Here is a 14,957-nt window from a genome sequence, read left to right on the forward strand (position 1 = left end):
CTTGAATCCTACTCGGAATACCACAGAAAAGGTTTAGACTTTCCGGATTCTCATGAATGCCGCCATCAATTCTACCTTATACCACGAAGACTTTGATTCCACGGAATGAGAGGCTCGGTTGTCAGGTGAGGCAACCATGCGTCTTGGGTCAAGAATCCAAGAGATATGCGCCCGGTCTAATGTAGAACAGAGGTGGTTGTCAGGCACGCGTTCATAGGTGAGAATGATAATGAGTGTCACGGATCATCACATTCATCATGTTGAAGCGCAATGAATATCTTAGAATAAGAATAAGTTGAATTGAATAGAAAGTAGTAGTAATTGCATTGAAACTCGAGGTACAGTAGAGCTCCACACCTTAATCTATGGAGTGTAGAAACTCTACCATTGAAAATACTGATGAGCGGATAATTTGTATACTTTTTGGCATTGTTTTTAGTATGTTTTTGATATGATATAGTTAGTTTTTAGTATATTTTTATTAGTTTTTAATTAAAATTCACTTTTCTGGACTTTACTATGAGTTTGTGTGTTTTTCTGTGATTTCAGGTATTTTCTGGCTGAAATTGAGGGACCTGAGCAAAAATCTGATTCAGAGACTAAAAAGGACTACAGATGCTGTTGGATTCTGACCTCCCTGCACTCGAAGTGGATTTTCTGGAGCTACAGAAGCCCAATTGGCGCGCTCTCAACGGCGTTGGAAAGTAGACATCCTGGGCTTTCCAGCAATATATAATAGTCCATACTTTGCCCAAGATTTGATGGCCCAAACCGGCGCTCAAAGTCACCTACAGAAATTCCAGCGTTAAACGCCGGAACTGGCATAAAATTTGGAGTTAAACGCCCAAACTGGCATGAGAGCTGGCGTTTAACTCCAGAAAAGGTCTCTACACGAAATTCCTTCATTGCTCAGCCCAAGCACACACCAAGTGGGCCCGGAAGTGGATTTTTATGTCATTTACTCATTTCTGTACACCTTAGGCTACTAGTTTTCTATAAGTAGGACCTTTTACTATTGTATAGAAATCTTTTGATCACTTTTAGATCTCTAGATCATCTTTGGACATTTTAGTTCTTAGATCATTGGGAGTCTGGCCATTCGGCCATGCCTAGACCTTATGCTTATGTATTTTCAACGGTGGAGTTTCTACACACCATAGATTAAGGTGTGGAGCTCTGCTGTACCCCGAGTATTAATGCAATTACTATTGTTCTTCCATTCAAATTCCGCTTGTTCTTTATCCAAGATATCACTTGTTCTTCAACATGATGAAGGTGATGATTGACGCCCATCACCATTCTCACCCATGAACAAGGTGACTGACAACCATTCTTGTTCTACAAGCATCTGAGGCTTAGTGAATATCTCTTGGATTCCTGATTGCACGATGCATGGTTGATCGCCTGACAACCGAGTGCTCGCCTGACAAACGAGCCAACCATTCCGTGAGATCAGAGTCTTCGTGGTATAGGCAAGAACTGATGGCAGCATTCAAGAGAATCCGGAAGGTCTAACCTTGTCTGTGGTATTCTGAGTAGGATTCAATGATTGAATGACTGTGACGTGCTTCAAACCTGTAACCTACTGAGCGTTAGTGACAGACGCAAAAGAGTTATTCTATTCCGGTAGGGGAGGGAACCGAACCGGTGATTGGCCGTACTGTGACAGAGTATTGAGCATTAGCTTTCACTGCGAGGATGGGAGGTAGCTGCTGACAACAGTGAGACCCTATACGAGCTTGCCATGGAAAGGAGTAAGAAGGGTTGGATGAAGACAGTAGGAAAGCAGAGAGACGGAAGGGAAGGCATCTTCATGCGCTTATCTGAAGCTCCTACCAATGAATTACATAAGTATCACTATCTTTATCTTTTATGTTATTTTCGTTCATCACCATATATATCTGAGTTTGCCTGACTAAGATTTACAAGATGACCATAGCTTGCTTCAATACTAACAATCTCCGTGGGATCGACCCTTACTCACGTAAGGTTTATTACTTGGACGACCCAGTGCACTTGCTGGTTAGTTGTGCGAAGTTGTGTAATGCCATGGTATTGAGCGCACCAAGTTTTTGGAGCCATTACCAGGGATTATGAGAGTTGTGAAAAAGTATAGTTCACAATTTCGCCCGACCAAGTTTTTGGCGCCGTTGCTGGGGATTGTTCTAGTTTTGAGCAAGCCTTTGGTAACATCAGTGCCAAGATCCGGCAACAACATCAATTTTTTGGTGTTATTGCCCGGGATTGTTCAGGCTGGACAACTGACGGTTCATCTTGTTGCTTAGATTAGGTATTTTTTTTCGAAATTCTTGAAGATGAATTCTAGAGTTTCATGATGATTTGTTGAAATCTGGCTGGCTGAGAAGCCATGTCTAATCTGATTGGACCGAGGTTTCAACTTATCACCACAAGAGCTTGTTGATTTCGTATCAATCTTGCTTTTGGAGCAGTGATTTGCTAAGGCTTGGCTGACCTTTGGTCATGTCTAGTGTTTTGGACCGAAGCTTTCTTTGGAAGCTTGGCTGGCTGAGAAGCCATGTCTAATTCCTGGACCGGAGTCTTAGACTAGCATTGCACTGATTCCTGGAATTCTCACTAAAGAATTTTGATACCTTTTTCCACTTAATTTTCGAAAAACACAAAAAAAATTACAAAACCATAAAAATCCAAAAATATTTCTTGTTTGAGTCTAGAGTCTCATCTTAAGTTTGGTGTCAAATGCATGTTTTTGTTACATTTTTCGAATCCATGCATATATTTCTTGTTTTAATCTTTAATTTCTATTGACTTGAGTGTTCATGTGTCTCATTAGTGTCAGTAGTATACAAACTGCTAAGTTTGGTGTCTTGCATGCATTGTTATTTGATTCTTGTTGCATTTTAATTATTAAAAATCCAAAAATATTTTTAATTTGTGTCTTTTCAAGTCAATGATACAAGGGATTGAAGATTCAGAACACACTGCAGAGGAATTATACAGAAAAAGCTGAGCATTCAAAAATGCCCAGTGAAGAAGGCAGACTGGCGTTTAAACGCCAGCCAGGGCACCTGGTTGGGCGTTTAACGCCCAAAGAGGTAGCATTTTGGGCGTTAAACGCCAGAATGTATACCATTCTGGGCGTTTAACGCCAGGATGGTGCTAGGGGGAGAATTTTGTTTTCAAATCAATTTTTTTTTCAAGTTTTCAAAGTTTTTCAAAACCAAATCTTTTTCAAATCATATCTTCTCAATCAAATGTTTTCAAAGTCAATTTCTTTCCTTTTTCAAAGATACTTACTAACAATTAATGATTTGATTGAACATTTTTTTGCCTTTTCTATTAAGGAAGGTTTTATGTTTGAATCATATCTTTTCTTGTTAGGCAAGTCACTAATTTTTAAAATCATATCTTTTCAAATTGTTTTCAAATCATATCCTTTAAAATTGTTTTCAAATCATATCTTCTCAATCACATCTTTTTAAAACCATAACTTTTCAATTAAATCTTTTTAACCTCATCTTTTTTCAAAATAGTTTTCAATCAAATCTTTTTAATTTCTAATTTCAAAATCTTTTTTAAAAATCACCTGATTTCTTTTTCACTTTCAATTTTCGAAAATTATCAATCAAATTTTCAAAATGTTTTCAAAATCTTTTAATTGAATTTTCGAAAATCCTCTTCCCTCCTTCTCACATCCTTCTATTTATGGAGTACTACTCCTTCTAAATGCACAATTCGAACATTATCCAATTGAAGTTTGAATTTTCCTTCTCCTTCTTCTTACTAATTCTCTTTTCCTCTGACATTTCAAGGAATCTCTATACTGTGACATAGAGGATTCCACATTTTCTTTTTCTCTTCTCTTTCATATGAGCAGGAGCAGAGATAAAGGCATTCTTGTTAAAGCTGATCCTGAACCCGAAAGGACCTTGAAGAGAAAGCTAAGAGAAGCCAAAGCACAACTCTCTTTAGAGGACCTGACCGAATTCTTCAAGGAAGAAGAACCCATGGCAGCCGAAAACAACAACAATGCCAACAATGCAAGGAAGGTGCTGGGTGACTTTACTGCACCTACTCCCGACTTCTATGGGAGAAGCATCTCTATCCCTGCCATTGGAGCAAACAACTTTGAGCTTAAGCCTCAATTAGTTTCTCTAATGCAACAGAATTGCAAGTTCCATGGACTTCCAATGGAAGATCCTCATCAGTTTTTAGCTGAATTCTTGCAAATCTGTGACACAGTCAAGACTAATGGGGTTAACCCTGAGGTCTATAGACTGATGCTATTCCCTTTTGCTGTAAGAGACAGAGCTAGAATATGGTTGGATTCTCAACCTAAAGAAAGCCTGGACTCTTGGGAAAAGCTAGTCAATGCCTTCTTGGCAAAGTTCTTTCCACCACAAAGATGGAGTAAGCTTAGAGTGGAAGTCCAAACCTTCAGACAGAAGGATGGAGAATCCCTCTATGAAGCTTGGGAAAGATACAAACAATTAATCAGAAGATGCCCCTCGGACATGCTTTCTGAATGGAGCATCATAGGTATTTTCTATGATGGTCTCTCTGAACTATCCAAGATGTCCTTGGATAGCTCTGCTGGAGGATCTCTTCATCTGAAGAAGACGCCTGCAGAAGCTCAAGAATTAATTGAAATGGTTGCAAATAACCAATTCATGTACACTTCTGAAAGGAATCCTGTGAACAATGGGACTAGTCAGAAGAAAGGAGTTCTTGAGATTGACACTCTGAATGCCATATTGGCTCAGAACAAGATATTGACTCAACAAGTCAATTTGATTTCTCAAAGTCTGTCTGGAATGCAAAATGCACCAAACAGTACTAAGGATGCTTCATCTGAGGAAGAAGCTTATGATCCTGAGAACCCTTCCATGGAAGAGGTGAATTACCTAGGAGAACCCTATGGAAATACCTACAATTCTTCATGGAGAAATCACCCAAATCTCTCATGGAAGAATCAAGAGAGACCTCAACAAGGTTTCAATAACAATAATGGTGGAAGAAACAGGTTTAGCAATAACAAGCCTTTTCCATCATCTTCTCAGCAACAGATAGAGAGTTCTAAGCAGAATACTTCTGACTTAGCAACAATGGTCTCTGATCTAATAAAGACCACTCAAAGTTTCATGAATGAAACAAGGTCCTCCATCAGAAATTTGGAAGGACAAGTGGGTCAGCTGAGCAAGAAAGTTACTGAACTCCCTCCTAGTACTCTCCCAAGTAATACAGAAGAAAATCCAAAAGGAGAGTGCAAAGCCATTAACATGGCCGAATTCTGGGAGGAAAGAGAGGAGGAAGACGCCACTGAGGAAGACCTCAGTGGGCGTGCACTAACCTCCAATGAGTTCCCCAATGAGGAACAATGGGAATCTGAGGCTCAAATTGAGACCATAGAGATCCCATTGGACCTACTTCTGCCATTCATGAGCTCTGATGAATATTCTTCCTCTGAAGAGGATGAGTATGTCACTGAAGAGCAAGTTGCTAAATACCTTGGAGCAATCATGAAACTGAATGACAAGTTATTTGGAAATGAGACTTGGGAGGATGAACCACCCTTGCTCACCAAAGAACTGGATGACTTGTCTAGGCAGAAACTGCCTCAAAAGAGGCAGGATCCTGGGAAGTTTTCTATACCTTGTACCATAGGCACCATGACCTTCAAGAAGGCCTTGTGTGACTTAGGGTCAAGTGTGAACCTCATGCCCCTCTCTGTAATGGAGAAATTAGGGATCTTAGAGGTGCAAGCTGCAAGAATCTCATTAGAGATGGCAGACAACTCAAAAACAAGCCCATGGACTTGTAGAGGATGTTCTGGTTAAAGTTGAAGACCAGTACATTCCTACTGATTTCATAGTCCTAGAGACTGGGAAGTGCATGGATGAATCCATCATCCTTGGCAGACCCTTCCTAGCCACAGCAAAGGCTGTAATTGATGTTGACAGAGGAGAGCTAATCATTCAAGTGAATGAAAAATCCTTGGTGTTTAAGGCCCAAGGATATCCCTCTGTCATCATGGAGAGGAAGCATGAAGAGCTCCTCTCAAAACAGAGCCAAACAGAGCCCCCACAGTCAAACTCTAAGTTTGGTGTTGGGAGGCTACAACCAAACTCTAAGTTTGGTGTTGAACCCCCACATTCAAACTCTAAGTTTGGTGTTGGGAGGTTCCAACACGGTTCTGAGCATTTCTGAGGCTCCATGAGAGCCCTCTGTCAAGCTAATGACATTAAAGAAGCGCTTGTTGGGAGGCAACCCAATGTTTTATAATTAATTATTTTCTTTTGTTATTTTATCTTTTTTGTAGGTTGATGATCATAAGAAGTCACAAAAACAATGAAAAAAAGCAAAAACAGAATGAAAAACAGGAAGAAAAATAGCACACCCTGGAGGAAGAAGCTGCTGGCATTTAAACGCCAGTAAGCCTAGCAGTTGGGCGTTTAACGCCCAGTCTGGCACCATTCTGGGCGTTTAACGCCAGAAAGGGGCACCAGACTGGCGTTAAACGCCAGAAAAGGGCAACAACCTGGCGTTAAACGCCAGGAATGGGCACCAGCCCGGCGTTTAACGCCAGAAATGGCTCAAAACGTGATTTTGAGCAACATTTGGTGAAGGGATGACTTTTCCTTGACACTACAGGATCTGTGGACCCCACAGGACCCTACCATCACTCTCTCTCTTCTTCCCCCATTCACCAATCACCTCAACACCTCTTCCCCAAAAACCCCTCACCTATCAAATCCCATCTTTCTCTTCACCACTCACATCCATCCTTCATAAATCCCCACCAACCTCACCCTTCAAATTCAAACCACTTTTCCTCCCAAAACCCACCCCTCATGGCCGAACACACTTCCATCTCCCTCTTCCTCATTTCTTCTTCTTCCACTCTCTCCTTTCTTCTTTTGCTCGAGGACGAGCAACCATTTTAAGTTTGGTGTGGTAAAAGCGTTGCTTTTTCATAACCATTATGGCACCAAAGGCCGGAGAAACCTCTAGAAAGAGGAAAGGGAAGGCAAAGGCTTCCACCTCCGAGTCATGGGAGATGGATAGATTCCTCTCAAAGGTGCATCAAGACCACTTCTATGAAGTTGTGGCCTTGAAGAAGGTGATCTCCGAGGTCCCCTTTTCACTCAAAAAGGGTGAATATCCGGAGATCCGCCATGAGATCCGAAGAAGAGGTTGGGAAGTACTTACCAACCCCATTCAACAAGTCGGAATCTTGATGGTTCAAGAGTTCTATGCCAATGCATGGATCACAAAGAACCATGACCAAAGTGTGAACCCGAATCCAAAGAATTATCTCACTATGGTTCGGGGAAATACTTGGATTTTAGTCCGGAGAGTGTGAGGGTGGCGTTCAACTTGCCTATGATGCAAGGAGATGAGCATCCTTACACTAGAAGGGTCAACTTTGATCAAAGGTTGGACCAAGTCCTCACAGTCATATGTGAAGAGGGCGCACAATGGAAGCAAGATTCAAGAGGAAAGCCGGTCCAATTGAGAAGGCATGACCTCAAGCCCGTGGCTAGAGGATGGTTAGAGTTCATACAACGCTCAATCATCCCCACTAGCAACCGGTCCGAAGTTACCATAGACCGGGCCATCATGATCCATAGTATCATGATTGGAGAAGAATAGAGGTTCATGAGGTTATAGCCCAAGAACTCTATAAGGTGGCGGACAAGACCTCCACCTTGGCAAGGTTAGCCTTTCCTCATCTCATTTGTCACCTTTGTTATTCAGTTGGAGTTGACATAGAGGGAGACATTCCCATTGATGAGGACAAGCCCATCACCAAGAAAAGGATGGAGTACACAAGAGATCCCACTCATCATGAGATCCCTGAGATTCCTCAAGGGATGAATTTTCCTCCACAAAACTATTGGGAGCAACTAAACACCTCCCTAGGAGAACTAAGTTCCAACATGGGACAACTGAGGGTGGAGCATCAAGAACACTCCATCATCCTTCATGAAATTAGAGAAGATCAAAGAATCATGAGGGAGGAGCAACAAAGACAAGGAAGAGACATTGAGGAGCTCAAGCACTCCATAGGATCTTCAAGAGCAAGAAAGAGCCGCCATCACTAAGGTGGACCCGTTCTTTGATTTCCTTGTTATTGTTCTTCTGTTTTTCGAATTTTAATGCTTATGTTTATCCATGTGTGTCTTGTGATCATTAGTGTCTTAGTGTCTATGCCTTAAAGTTATGAATGTCCTATGAATCCATCACCTTTCTTCAATAAAAACGTGCCTAATTGATAAAAGAAAGAATTGCATGAATTTTGAATTTTATAAGAGTTTAATTATTTTGATGTGGTGGCAATATTTTGTTCTCTGAATGTATGCTTAAACAGTGCATATGTCTTTTGAATTTGTGGTTCATGAATGTTGGCTCTTGAAAGAATGATGAAAAAGGAGACATGTTACTGAGGATCTGAAAAATCAATAAAATGATTCTTGAAGCAAGAAAAAGCATTTCAAAAAAAAAAAACGAAAAAAAAAATTTCGAAAAAAGAAAAGAAAAGAGAAAGGAATAAGAGTTGTGATCCAAGGCAACAAGAGTGTGCTTAAGAACCCTGGACACCTCTAATTGGGGACTTTAGCAAAGCTGAGTCACAATCTGAAAAGGTTCACCCAATTATGTGTCTGTGGCATGTATGTATCCGGTGGTAATACTGGAAGACAGAGTGCTTTGGGCCACAGCCAAGACTCAATAAATAGCTATGTTCAAGAATCATCATACTTTACTAAGAGAATCATTAACACTATCTGGATTCTAAGTTCCTAAAGAAGCCAACTATTCTGGATTTCAAAGGATAGAGTGAGATGCCAAAACTGTTCGAGGCAAAAAGTTAAAAGCCCCGCTCATCTGATTAATACTGATCTTCACAGATGTTTTTGGAATTCATTGCATATTCTCTTCTTTTTATCTTATTTGATTTTCAGTTGCTTGAGGACAAGCAACAATTTAAGTTTGGTGTTGTGATGAGCGGATAATTTGTATACTTTTTGGCATTGTTTTTAGTATGTTTTTGATATGATATAGTTAGTTTTTAGTATATTTTATTAGTTTTTAATTAAAATTTACTTTTCTGGACTTTACTATGAGTTTGTGTGTTTTTCTGTGATTTCAGGTATTTTCTGGCTGAAATTGAGGGACCTGAGCAAAAATCTGATTCAGAGACTAAAAAGGACTACAGATGCTGTTGGATTCTGACCTCCCTGCACTCGAAGTGGATTTTCTGGAGCTACAGAAGCCCAATTGGCGCGCTCTCAACGGCGTTGGAAAGTAGACATCCTGGGCTTTCCAGCAATATATAATAGTCCATACTTTGCCCAAGATTTGATGGCCCAAACCGGCGCTCAAAGTCACCTACAGAAATTCCAGCGTTAAACGCCGGAACTGGCATAAAATTTGGAGTTAAACGCCCAAACTGGCATGAGAGCTGGCGTTTAACTCCAGAAAAGGTCTCTACACGAAATTCCTTCATTGCTCAGCCCAAGCACACACCAAGTGGGCCCGGAAGTGGATTTTTATGTCATTTACTCATTTCTGTACACCTTAGGCTACTAGTTTTCTATAAGTAGGACCTTTTACTATTGTATAGAAATCTTTTGATCACTTTTAGATCTCTAGATCATCTTTGGACATTTTAGTTCTTAGATCATTGGGAGGCTGGCCATTCGGCCATGCCTAGACCTTATGCTTATGTATTTTCAACGGTGGAGTTTCTACACACCATAGATTAAGGTGTGGAGCTCTGCTGTACCTCGAGTATTAATGCAATTACTATTGTTCTTCCATTCAAATTCTGCTTGTTCTTTATCCAAGATATCACTTGTTCTTCAACATGATGAAGGTGATGATTGACGCCCATCACCATTCTCACCCATGAACAAGGTGACTGACAACCATTCTTGTTCTACAAGCATCTGAGGCTTAGTGAATATCTCTTGGATTCCTGATTGCACGATGCATGGTTGATCGCCTGACAACCGAGTGCTCGCCTGACAAACGAGCCAGCCATTCCGTGAGATCAGAGTCTTCGTGGTATAGGCAAGAACTGATGGCAGCATTCAAGAGAATCCGGAAGGTCTAACCTTGTCTGTGGTATTCTGAGTAGGATTCAATGATTGAATGACTGTGACGTGCTTCAAACCTGTAACCTACTGGGCGTTAGTGACAGACGCAAAAGAGTTATTCTATTCTGGTAGGGGAGGGAACCAAACCGGTGATTGGCCGTACTGTGACAGAGTATTGAGCATTAGCTTTCACTGCGAGGATGGGAGGTAGCTGCTGACAACAGTGAGACCCTATACGAGCTTGCCATGGAAAGGAGTAAGAAGGGTTGGATGAAGACAGTAGGAAAGCAGAGAGACGGAAGGGAAGGCATCTTCATGCGCTTATCTGAAGCTCCTACCAATGAATTACATAAGTATCACTATCTTTATCTTTTATGTTATTTTCGTTCATCACCATATATATCTGAGTTTGCCTGACTAAGATTTACAAGATGACCATAGCTTGCTTCAATACTAACAATCTCCGTGGGATCGACCCTTACACGTAAGGTTTATTACTTGGACGACCCAGTGCACTTGCTGGTTAGTTGTGCGAAGTTGTGTAATGCCATGGTATTGAGCGCACCAAGTTTTTGGAGCCATTACCAGGGATTATGAGAGTTGTGAAAAAGTATAGTTCACAATTTCGCCCGACCAAGTTTTTGGCGCCGTTGCCGGGGATTGTTCTAGTTTTGAGCAAGCCTTTGGTAACATCAGTGCCAAGATCCGGCAACAACATCAATTTTTTGGTGTTATTGCCCGGGATTGTTCAGGCTGGACAACTGACGGTTCATCTTGTTGCTTAGATTATGTATTTTTTTTTCGAAATTCTTGAAGATGAATTCTAGAGTTTCATGATGATTTGTTGAAATCTGGCTGGCTGAGAAGCCATGTCTAATCTGATTGGACCGAGGTTTCAACTTATCACCACAAGAGCTTGTTGATTTCGTATCAATCTTGCTTTTGGAGCAGTGATTTGCTAAGGCTTGGCTGACCTTTGGTCATGTCTAGTGTTTTGGACCGAAGCTTTCTTTGGAAGCTTGGCTGGCTGAGAAGCCATGTCTAATTCCTGGACCGGAGTCTTAGACTAGCATTGCACTGATTCCTGGAATTCTCACTAAAGAATTTTGATACCTTTTTCCACTTAATTTTCGAAAAACACAAAAAAAAAATTACAAAACCATAAAAATCCAAAAATATTTCTTGTTTGAGTCTAGAGTCTCATCTTAAGTTTGGTGTCAAATGCATGTTTTTGTTACATTTTTCGAATCCATGCATATATTTCTTGTTTTAATCTTTAATTTCTATTGACTTGAGTGTTCATGTGTCTCATTAGTGTCAGTAGTATACAAACTGCTAAGTTTGGTGTCTTGCATGCATTGTTATTTGATTCTTGTTGCATTTTAATTATTAAAAATCCAAAAATATTTTTAATTTGTGTCTTTTCAAGTCAATGATACAAGGGATTGAAGATTCAGAACACACTGCAGAGGAATTATACAGAAAAAGCTGAGCATTCAAAAATGCCCAGTGAAGAAGGCAGACTGGCGTTTAAACGCCAGCCAGGGCACCTGGTTGGGCGTTTAACGCCCAAAGAGGTAGCATTTTGGGCGTTAAACGCCAGAATGTATACCATTCTGGGCGTTTAACGCCAGGATGGTGCTAGGGGGAGAATTTTGTTTTCAAATCAATTTTTTTTTCAAGTTTTCAAAGTTTTTCAAAACCAAATCTTTTTCAAATCATATCTTCTCAATCAAATGTTTTCAAAGTCAATTTCTTTCCTTTTTCAAAGATACTTACTAACAATTAATGATTTGATTGAACATTTTTTTGCCTTTTCTATTAAGGAAGGTTTTATGTTTGAATCATATCTTTTCTTGTTAGGCAAGTCACTAATTTTTAAAATCATATCTTTTCAAATTGTTTTCAAATCATATCCTTTAAAATTGTTTTCAAATCATATCTTCTCAATCACATCTTTTTAAAACCATAACTTTTCAATTAAATCTTTTTAACCTCATCTTTTTTCAAAATAGTTTTCAATCAAATCTTTTTAATTTCTAATTTCAAAATCTTTTTTAAAAATCACCTGATTTCTTTTTCACTTTCAATTTTCGAAAATTATCAATCAAATTTTCAAAATGTTTTCAAAATCTTTTAATTGAATTTTCGAAAATCCTCTTCCCTCCTTCTCACATCCTTCTATTTATGGAGTACTACTCCTTCTAAATGCACAATTCGAACATTATCCAATTGAAGTTCGAATTTTCCTTCTCCTTCTTCTTACTAATTCTCTTTTCCTCTGACATTTCAAGGAATCTCTATACTGTGACATAGAGGATTCCACATTTTCTTTTTCTCTTCTCTTTCATATGAGCAGGAGCAGAGATAAAGGCATTCTTGTTAAAGCTGATCCTGAACCCGAAAGGACCTTGAAGAGAAAGCTAAGAGAAGCCAAAGCACAACTCTCTTTAGAGGACCTGACCGAATTCTTCAAGGAAGAAGAACCCATGGCAGCCGAAAACAACAACAATGCCAACAATGCAAGGAAGGTGCTGGGTGACTTTACTGCACCTACTCCCGACTTCTATGGGAGAAGCATCTCTATCCCTGCCATTGGAGCAAACAACTTTGAGCTTAAGCCTCAATTAGTTTCTCTAATGCAACAGAATTGCAAGTTCCATGGACTTCCAATGGAAGATCCTCATCAGTTTTTAGCTGAATTCTTGCAAATCTGTGACACAGTCAAGACTAATGGGGTTAACCCTGAGGTCTATAGACTGATGCTATTCCCTTTTGCTGTAAGAGACAGAGCTAGAATATGGTTGGATTCTCAACCTAAAGAAAGCCTGGACTCTTGGGAAAAGCTAGTCAATGCCTTCTTGGCAAAGTTCTTTCCACCACAAAGATGGAGTAAGCTTAGAGTGGAAGTCCAAACCTTCAGACAGAAGGATGGAGAATCCCTCTATGAAGCTTGGGAAAGATACAAACAATTAATCAGAGATGTCCCTCGGACATGCTTTCTGAATGGAGCATCATAGGTATTTTCTATGATGGTCTCTCTGAACTATCCAAGATGTCCTTGGATAGCTCTGCTGGAGGATCTCTTCATCTGAAGAAGACGCCTGCAGAAGCTCAAGAATTAATTGAAATGGTTGCAAATAACCAATTCATGTACACTTCTGAAAGGAATCCTGTGAACAATGGGACTAGTCAGAAGAAAGGAGTTCTTGAGATTGACACTCTGAATGCCATATTGGCTCAGAACAAGATATTGACTCAACAAGTCAATTTAATTTCTCAAAGTCTGTCTGGAATGCAAAATGCACCAAACAGTACTAAGGATGCTTCATCTGAGGAAGAAGCTTATGATCCTGAGAACCCTTCCATGGAAGAGGTGAATTACCTAGGAGAACCCTATGGAAATACCTACAATTCTTCATGGAGAAATCACCCAAATCTCTCATGGAAGAATCAAGAGAGACCTCAACAAGGTTTCAATAACAATAATGGTGGAAGAAACAGGTTTAGCAATAACAAGCCTTTTCCATCATCTTCTCAGCAACAGATAGAGAGTTCTAAGCAGAATACTTCTGACTTAGCAACAATGGTCTCTGATCTAATAAAGACCACTCAAAGTTTCATGAATGAAACAAGGTCCTCCATCAGAAATTTGGAAGGACAAGTGGGTCAGCTGAGCAAGAAAGTTACTGAACTCCCTCCTAGTACTCTCCCAAGTAATACAGAAGAAAATCCAAAAGGAGAGTGCAAAGCCATTAACATGGCCGAATTCTGGGAGGAAAGAGAGGAGGAGGACGCCACTGAGGAAGACCTCAGTGGGCGTGCACTAACCTCCAATGAGTTCCCCAATGAGGAACAATGGGAATCTGAGGCTCAAATTGAGACCATAGAGATCCCATTGGACCTACTTCTGCCATTCATGAGCTCTGATTAATATTCTTCCTCTGAAGAGGATGAGTATGTCACTGAAGAGCAAGTTGCTAAATACCTTGGAGCAATCATGAAACTGAATGACAAGTTATTTGGAAATGAGACTTGGGAGGATGAACCACCCTTGCTCACCAAAGAACTGGATGACTTGTCTAGGCAGAAACTGCCTCAAAAGAGGCAGGATCCTGGGAAGTTTTCTATACCTTGTACCATAGGCACCATGACCTTCAAGAAGGCCTTGTGTGACTTAGGGTCAAGTGTGAACCTCATGCCCCTCTCTGTAATGGAGAAATTAGGGATCTTGGAGGTGCAAGCTGCAAGAATCTCATTAGAGATGGCAGACAACTCAAGAAAACAAGCCCATGGACTTGTAGAGGATGTTCTGGTTAAAGTTGAAGACCAGTACATTCCTACTGATTTCATAGTCCTAGAGACTGGGAAGTGCATGGATGAATCCATCATCCTTGGCAGACCCTTCCTAGCCACAGCAAAGGCTGTAATTGATGTTGACAGAGGAGAGCTAATCATTCAAGTGAATGAAAAATCCTTGGTATTTAAGGCCCAAGGATATCCCTCTGTCATCATGGAGAGGAAGCATGAAGAGCTCCTCTCAAAACAGAGCCAAACAGAGCCCCCACAGTCAAACTCTAAGTTTGGTGTTGGGAGGCTACAACCAAACTCTAAGTTTGGTGTTGAACCCCCACATTCAAACTCTAAGTTTGGTGTTGGGAGGTTCCAACACGGTTCTGAGCATTTCTGAGGCTCCATGAGAGCCCTCTGTCAAGCTAATGACATTAAAGAAGCGCTTGTTGGGAGGCAACCCAATGTTTTATAATTAATTATTTTCTTTTGTTATTTTATCTTTTTTGTAGGTTGATGATCATAAAAAGTCACAAAAACAATGAAAAAAAGCAAAAACAGAATGAAAAACAGGAAGAAAAATAGCAC

General features: G+C 40.3%; 1 non-coding gene across 1 annotated transcript; it reads right to left on the reverse strand.

The window, feature by feature from the left end:
* Positions 1-4,391: 4,391 nt before the first annotated feature.
* On the reverse strand, positions 4,392-4,499 carry LOC130978461 (small nucleolar RNA R71). Its single transcript, XR_009086103.1, has one exon. It is a non-coding gene; the product is annotated as a small nucleolar RNA R71 (small nucleolar RNA).
* Between the last annotated feature and the right edge of the window lie 10,458 nt (positions 4,500-14,957).

The sequence above is a fragment of the Arachis stenosperma genome, chromosome 4 (assembly GCF_014773155.1).
Source record: "Arachis stenosperma cultivar V10309 chromosome 4, arast.V10309.gnm1.PFL2, whole genome shotgun sequence".
Classification (NCBI taxonomy): domain Eukaryota; kingdom Viridiplantae; phylum Streptophyta; class Magnoliopsida; order Fabales; family Fabaceae; genus Arachis; species Arachis stenosperma.